Raw genomic sequence first — 7,697 nt, forward strand, 5'->3', positions numbered from 1 at the left:
GGATGGCATGTGCTGATATGAAGGTGTTATGATGTGCTTGGTGCACAATAACGCGATCTTCCCCTGTGGTGGTTGTACGTGGACGTCCAGAAAATTGACGAATAGTGTGCCCGCCCTTATGTTCCCATGTCGTCCAAAACTGGACCACTGTCACATCTGAATGACCCACAAATCTGAATATTGCACGATTTGATCAACCGGTCGAATGGAGACCCAAAATTAGGCACCCTTGAAGCTCTGTTTTGATACCGCCGTCTCACACAAGTTCATGTCCACTCCGTGTCCTTCACAGTGGTCACTCGAGATCTGGCGTTGTTCACATTCCGCCAGGCCTGGAAACAGTGCTAAATACAACCGAAACCAGTGCACTCTGTTCGACGTTCTACCAGTCACAGGGAGTTGCATTTATAATCATACATACTCACCGACTGTCAGTACGTCTAAGAAGACATCCGACCATGTCTTCTGCGTGCTTCACTTTGAGGGAATAACTTACGTGGCCCAGATGGGAGTGTTAGAGGACAAAAACTGTAAAGGAGGACAGAGGCAGCTTAAATCACTTCATTCACTTCATAAAGCCAAGATCTTGGGTTCAGACTGTATACCAGTCAGGCTCCTCTCAGAGTACACTGATAAAATAGCTGATAGAAAAGCTCCCAGAAAATCCGTACCTAAAGACTGGAAAATTGCTCAAGTCGCACCTATACCGAAAAAGGGAAGTAGGAGTAATCTGCTGAATTACAGGCCCATTATCACTAACGTCGATTTGCAGTATGGTTCTGGAACCTATACTGTATTCGAACATTATGAAGTACCTCGAAGTAAACGATTTATTGACACACAGCCAGCACGGATTCAGAAAATACCGCTCTTGCTAAACACAGCTAGCTCTTTATACTCATGAAGAAATGAGTGCTATCGGCAAGGGGCGTCAAATTGATTTAGATTTGGAGAAGGCTTTCGACACCGTTCCTCACAAGCATCTTCTAACCAAACTGCGTGCCTACGGAATATCGCCTGAGTCGTGCGACTAGATTCATGACTTCCTGTCAGAGAGGTCACAGTTCATAGTAATAGACGGAAAGTCATCGAGTGAAACAGAAGTAATATCCGGCGTTCCCCAAGAAAGTGTTATAGGCCCTCTACTGTTCCTGATCTACATTAGCGACATAGGAGACAATCTGAGTAGTCCTATTATGCTATTTTTGCAGATGAATCTGTCATTTACCGTCTTGTAAAGGCTTTAGATGATCAAATCGAATTGCAAAATGATTTAGATCAGATATCTGTAGATGCGAAAACTGGCAATTGACTCTGAATAAAGAAAAAAGTGAAGTTATTCACATGAGTACAAAAAGAAATCCGCTACATTTTGATACGTCACACAAATCTGAAGGCTGTTAATTAAACTAAATACTTAGGGATTAAAACTATAAGTAACCTAAATTGGAACCATTGCATAGATAATGCTGTGGGTGGAGCAAACCAAAGACTGCGATTCATTGGCAGAACGCACAGAGGATGCAACAAGTTTACTAAAGAGACTGCTTACACCACGCGTGTCCGCCCTATTCTGGAGTACTGCTGTGCAGTGTGGGATCTGCATGAGCTGGGACTGACGGTTGACATTGAAAAAGTACAAAGAAGGGCAGCTCGTTTTGTACTACGTGAAATAGGGGAGATAGTGCCACAGACATGATACGTGAATTGGATTACCAATCATTAAAACGGGACGGGATCTTCTCTTGAAATTTCAATCATCAGTTTTCTCCTCCGATTGCGAAAACATTCTTTTGGCACCCACCGACATAAGGAGAAATTATCATCACGATAAAATAAGAGAAATCAGGACTCGCATAGAAAAATTGAAGTGCTCGTTTTTCCCGCGCGCCGTTGCAGAGTGGAACGGTAGAGAGACAGCTTTAAGGCGGTTCATTGAACCCTCCGCCAGGCATTTTATTGTGAGTAGGAGAGTAATAACGTAGATGTAGATGTACATGCAACAAACAACTGAGCACGTAGGATGCAAGTGCTACGCTGAAATGAGGCCTTTGGCACAGAAAAGGTCGCCCTGACCCGCCGTATCAGAACAGTCAGAAGTCTGACGATCACCAGCCCCCTTCACACCCCCAAAACATAAAAGAAACGCTTGGAGTATCTCCTACGCAACTTCAAAGACGGTTCTACTACACTCGCAACTTGTGAGTTTGCTGCAGCAGGGATAAGACGTGGCGCCGATTTTCTGATACTCTGCATGCTAATTTGCTTTGTAAAATAGCCAAACTCTTGTCCAGCTGTTTCTTGACGTAAATAAATGCTAAGAGGGGTCCAGCGCTACGCTCAGTCATAAGCAGCGGAAGAAAGCCGCTGTTGTATACGTACACTTATCACAGCTAAAATAATTGACAAAATACTCTTCATACAGAAAAATCGCGTGAAAGATAAACGACCATAGACACTACTAAACTTTCCACTTTTCCTAACTGTAGTGAAGAATAGCGGTCTATGTAAATTTTTCAGCTTACGAAAAGTGTGTAACGGAAAGTGACACGACCTAGAATACTTCTTTTCCAGTTGTGCTTCCGCTACACACATTACGGAGCACGTCAGAGTATTAACTGCCTAATTATTTTCTCTCTACACACCCAGTCGCCGCTGTAACCAGGGGTGTTAGGGCAGTACTACAGAAGAGTAGCCGTTATGATACTCGCTATTATTTTTTACATGTTTGTCATGTCGGGTGACGCTGAGGGAATTAGATTAGAAAATGAGACACTTAAAGTAGTAAAGGAGTTTTGCTATTTGGGGAGCAAAATAACTGATGATGGTCGAAGTAGAGAGGATATAAAATGTAGACTGGCAATGGCAAGGAAAGCGTTTCTGAAGAAGAGAAATTTGTTAACATCGAGTATAGATTTAAGTGTCAGGAAGTCATTTCTGAAAGTATTTGTATGGAGTGTAGCCATGTATGGAAGTGAAACATGGACGATAACTAGTTTGGACAAGAAGAGAATAGAAGCTTTTGAAATGTGGTGCTACAGAAGAATGCTGAAGATTAGATGGATAGATCACATAACTAGTGAGGAGGTATTGAATAGGATTGGGGAGAAGAGAAATTTGTGGCACAACTTGACCAGAAGAAGGGATCGGTTGGTAGGACATGTTCTGAGGCATCAAGGGATCACCAATTTAGTATTGGAGGGCAGCGTGGAGGGTAAAAATCGTAGAGGGAGACCAAGAGATGAATACACTAAGTAGATTCAGAAGGATTTAGGTTGCAGTAGTTACTGGGAGATGAAGCAGCTTTCACAGGATAGAGCAGCATGGAGAGCTGCATCAAACCAGTCTCAGGACTGAAGACCACAACGACATATTTGTCATTAGGTTACTAATACGAAATATGTAAAAACTGTACAATAATATTTTACTTAAGGATTTACTTTGAATTTGTATCTCGCAAGCTGTTTGGTTCTTTGGAAAGAATGATTTCGTTGACCTCGGAAAATGTGATTGGCTAAATTGTTAGCGCTGTGTTTTCATTTGACATTATCACAAAACGCTTCGCGAAATCAGCTTACACTGAACATACCAAAAATTAAAAGAGAAGCAGAGATAAGGCGAAATAAAGTATTTTATACTTTGCCAATTCTGCGTATCCAAGAACGACATGTAATGCTTCTTCAAATCGAGTAGAGCACAGAGATGAAGGCTTTACAAGACCTATCATACACGGATCGGGAACCAGTCCCGGAGTGGCCATGCGGTTCTAGGCGCTACAGTCTGGAACCGCGCGACCGCTACGGTCGCAGGTTCGAATCCTGCCTCGGGCATGGATGTGTGTGATGTCCTTAGGTTAGTTAGGTTTAATTAGTTCTAAGTTCTAGGCGACTGATGACCTCAGAAGTTAAGTCGCATAGTGCTCAGAGCCATTTGAACCATTTGAACCAACCCGTCACAGTCACGTGACCACCGACCACGTTCGATGTCCACGTGAAGTAACCTCTCACAGATGGTAGATGGTAGCAGTAGCAGCGGAGGGTACACAAAGCGTGTTGGGGAAATGAGGAAAACAATATAATTGTAATAATGTAGAAACAGAGCGACTTATCGGACGTCCAGAATGGCATGTACATTGGCTTTAGAACCACCGAAAATAAACTTAACTCCTCCCGAACAGGCCATGAAGGCCCAGCGGTAGCGACCGGCCGCCGTGTCATGCTCAGCTCATAGGCGTCACTGCATGCGGATATGGAGGGGCATGTAGTCAACACACCGCCCTCCCGACCGTATATCAGTTTCCGAGACCGGAGCCGCTACTTTAGAGTCAAGTAGCTCCCCAGTTTGCCTCACAAGGGCTGAGTCCACCCCACTTGCCAACAGCGCTCGGAAGACCGGATGGTCACCCATCGAAGTGCTAGCCCAGCCCCACAGCGCTTAACTTCGGTGAACTGAGGGGAACCGGTGTTACCACTGGGGAAAGGCCGTTGGCCTTTAGAACCACCGCTGTGTTCACGTGCCACGGTGATTAAAGTATTCTGTGTATGGCAAAATGGCGCTATCCGAAATCGGTGCCGAGGCAACTGTGGTAGACCACGGGCCGTAGACGATGGCTGCGGAGACCTACATCTACATTTCTACTCCGCAAGCCACCCAACGGTGTGTGGCGGAGGGCACTTTACGTGCCACTGTCATTATCTCCCTTTCCTGTTCCAGTCGCGTATGGTTCGCGGGAAGAACGACTGTCTGAAAGCCTCTGTGCGCGCTCTAATCTCTCTAATTTTACATTCGTGATCTCCTCGGGAGGTATAAGTAGGGGGAAGCAATATATTCGATACCTCATCCAGAAACGCACCCTCTCGAAACCTGGCGAGCAAGCTACACCGCGATGCAGAGCGCCTCTCTTGCAGAGTCTGCCACTTGAGTTTGTTAAACATCTCCGTAACGCTATCACGGTTACCAAATAACCCTGTGACGAAACGCGCCGCTCTTCTTTGGATCTTCTCTATCTCCTCCGTCAACCCGATCTGGTACGGATCCCACACTGATGAGCAATACTCAAGTATAGGTCGAACGAGTGTTTTGTAAGCCGCCTCCTTTGTTGATGGACTACATTTTCTAAGGACTCTCCCAATGAATCTCAACCTGGTACCCGCCTTACCAACAATTAATTTTATATGATCATTCCACTTCAAATCGTTCCGCACGCATACTCCCAGATATTTTACAGAAGTAACTGCTACCAGTGTTTGTTCCGCTATCATATAATCATACAATAAAGGATCCTTCTTTCTATGTATTCGCAATACATTACATTTCTCTATGTTAAGGGTCAGTTGCCACTCCCTGCACCAAGTGCCTATCCGCTGCAGATCTTCCTGCATTTCGCTACAATTTTCTAATGCTGCAACTTCTCTGTATACTACAGCATCATCCGCGAAAAGCCGTATGGAACTTCCGACACTATCTACTAGGTCATTTATATATATTGTGAAAAGTAATGGTCCCATAACACTCCCCTGTGGCACGCCAGAGGTTACTTTAACGTCTGTAGATGTCTCTCCATTGAGAACAACATGCTGTGTTCTGTTTGCTAAAAACTCTTCAATCCAGCCACACAGCTGGTCTGATATTCCGTAGGCTCTTACTTTGTTTATCAGGCGACGGTGCGGAACTGTATCGAACGCCTTCCGGAAGTCAAGGAAAATGGCATCTACCTGGGAGCCTGTATCTAATATTTTCTGGGTCTCATGAACAAATAAAGCGAGTTGGGTTTCACACGATCGCTGTTTCCGGAATCCATGTTGATTCCTACATAGTAGATTCTGAGTTTCCAAAAACGACATGATACTCGAGCAAAAGACATGTTCTAAAATTCTACAACAGATCGACGTCAGAGAGATAGGTCTATAGTTTTGCGCATCTGCTCGACGACCCTTCTTGAAGACTGGGACTACCTGTGCTCTTTTCCAATCATTTGGAACCTTCTGTTCCTCTAGAGACTTGCGGTACACGGCTGTTAGAAGGGGGGCAAGTTCTTTCGCGTACTCTGTGTAGAATCGAATTGGTATCCCGTCAGGTCCAGTGGACTTTCCTCTGTTGAGTGATTCCAGTTGCTTTTCTATTCCTTGGACACTTATTTCAATGTCAGCCATTTTTTCGTTGGTGCGAGGATTTAGAGAAGGAACTGCAGTGCGGTCTTCCTCTGTGAAACAGCTTTGGAAAAAGGTGTTTAGTATTTCAGCTTTACGCTTGTCATCCTCTGTTTCAATGCCATCATCATCCCGGAGTGTCTGGACATGATGTTTCGAGCCACTTAGTGATTTAACGTAAGACCAGAACTTCCTAGGATTTTCTGTCAAGTCGGTACCTAGTATTTTACTTTCGAATTCACTGAACGCTTCACGCATAGCCCTCCTTACGCTAACTTTGACATCGTTTAGCTTCTGTTTGTCTGAGAGGTTTTGGCTGCGTTTAAACTTGGAGTGAAGCTCTCTTTGCTTTCGCAGTAGTTTCCTAACTTTGTTGTTGTACCACGGTGGGTTTTTCCCGTCCCTCACAGTTTTGCTCTGCACGTACCTGTCTAAAACGCATTTTACGATTGCCTTGAACTTTTTCCATAAACACTCAACATTGTCAGTGTCGGAACAGAAATTTTCGTTTTGATCTGTTAGGTAGTCTGAAATCTGCCTTCTATTACTCTTGCTAAACAGATAAACCTTCCTCCCTTTTTTTATATTCCTATTAACTTCCATATTCAGGGATGCTGCAACGGCCTTATGATCACTGATTCCCTGTTCTGCACTTACAGAGTCGAAAAGTTCGGGTCTGTTTGTTATCAGTAGGTCCAAGATGTTATCTCCACGAGTCGGTTCTCTGTTTAATTGCTCGAGGTAATTTTCGGATAGTGCACTCAGTATAATGTCACTCGATGCTCTGTCCCTACCACCCGTCCTAAACATCTGAGTGTCCCAGTCTATATCTGGTAAATTGAAATCTCCACCTAAGACCATAACATGCTGAGAAAATTTATGTGAAATGTATTCCAAATTTTCTGTCAGTTGTTCTGCCACTAATGCTGCTGAGTCGGGGGGTCGGTAAAAGGAGCCAATTATTAACCTAGCTCGGTTGTTGAGTGTAACCTCCACCCATAATAATTCACAGGAACTATCCACTTCTACTTCACTACAGGATAAACTACTACTAACAGCGACGAACACTCCACCACCGGTTGCATGCAATCTATCCTTTCTAAACACCGTCTGTGCCTTTGTAAAAATTTCGGCAGAATTTATCTCTGGCTTCAGCCAGCTTTCTGTACCTATAACGATTTCAGCTTCGGTGCTTTCTATCAGCGCTTGAAGTTCCGGTACTTTACCAACGCAGCTTCGACAGTTTACAATTACAATACCGATTGCTGCTTGGTCCCCGCATGTCCTGACTTTGCCCCGCACCCGTTGAGGCTGTTGCCCTTTCTGCACTTGTCCGAGGCCATCTAACCTAAAAAACCGCCCAGCCCACGCCACACAACCCCTGCTACCCGTGTAGCCGCTTGTTGCGTGTAGTGGACTCCTGACCTATCCAGCGGAACCCGAAACCCCACCACCCTATGGCGCAAGTCGAGGAATCTGCAGCCCACATGGTCGCAGAACCGTCTCAGCCTCTGATTCAGACCCTCCACTCGGCTCTGTACCAAATGT

At 44.8% G+C, this 7,697-nt stretch overlaps 1 pseudogene; it reads right to left on the reverse strand.

Annotated features, from left to right (window-relative positions):
* Positions 1-4,371: 4,371 nt before the first annotated feature.
* LOC126189055 (5S ribosomal RNA) lies at positions 4,372-4,489 on the reverse strand (annotated as a pseudogene).
* Between the last annotated feature and the right edge of the window lie 3,208 nt (positions 4,490-7,697).

Source organism: Schistocerca cancellata, chromosome 5 (genome assembly GCF_023864275.1).
Source record: "Schistocerca cancellata isolate TAMUIC-IGC-003103 chromosome 5, iqSchCanc2.1, whole genome shotgun sequence".
NCBI classification, from domain to species: Eukaryota; Metazoa; Arthropoda; class Insecta; order Orthoptera; family Acrididae; genus Schistocerca; species Schistocerca cancellata.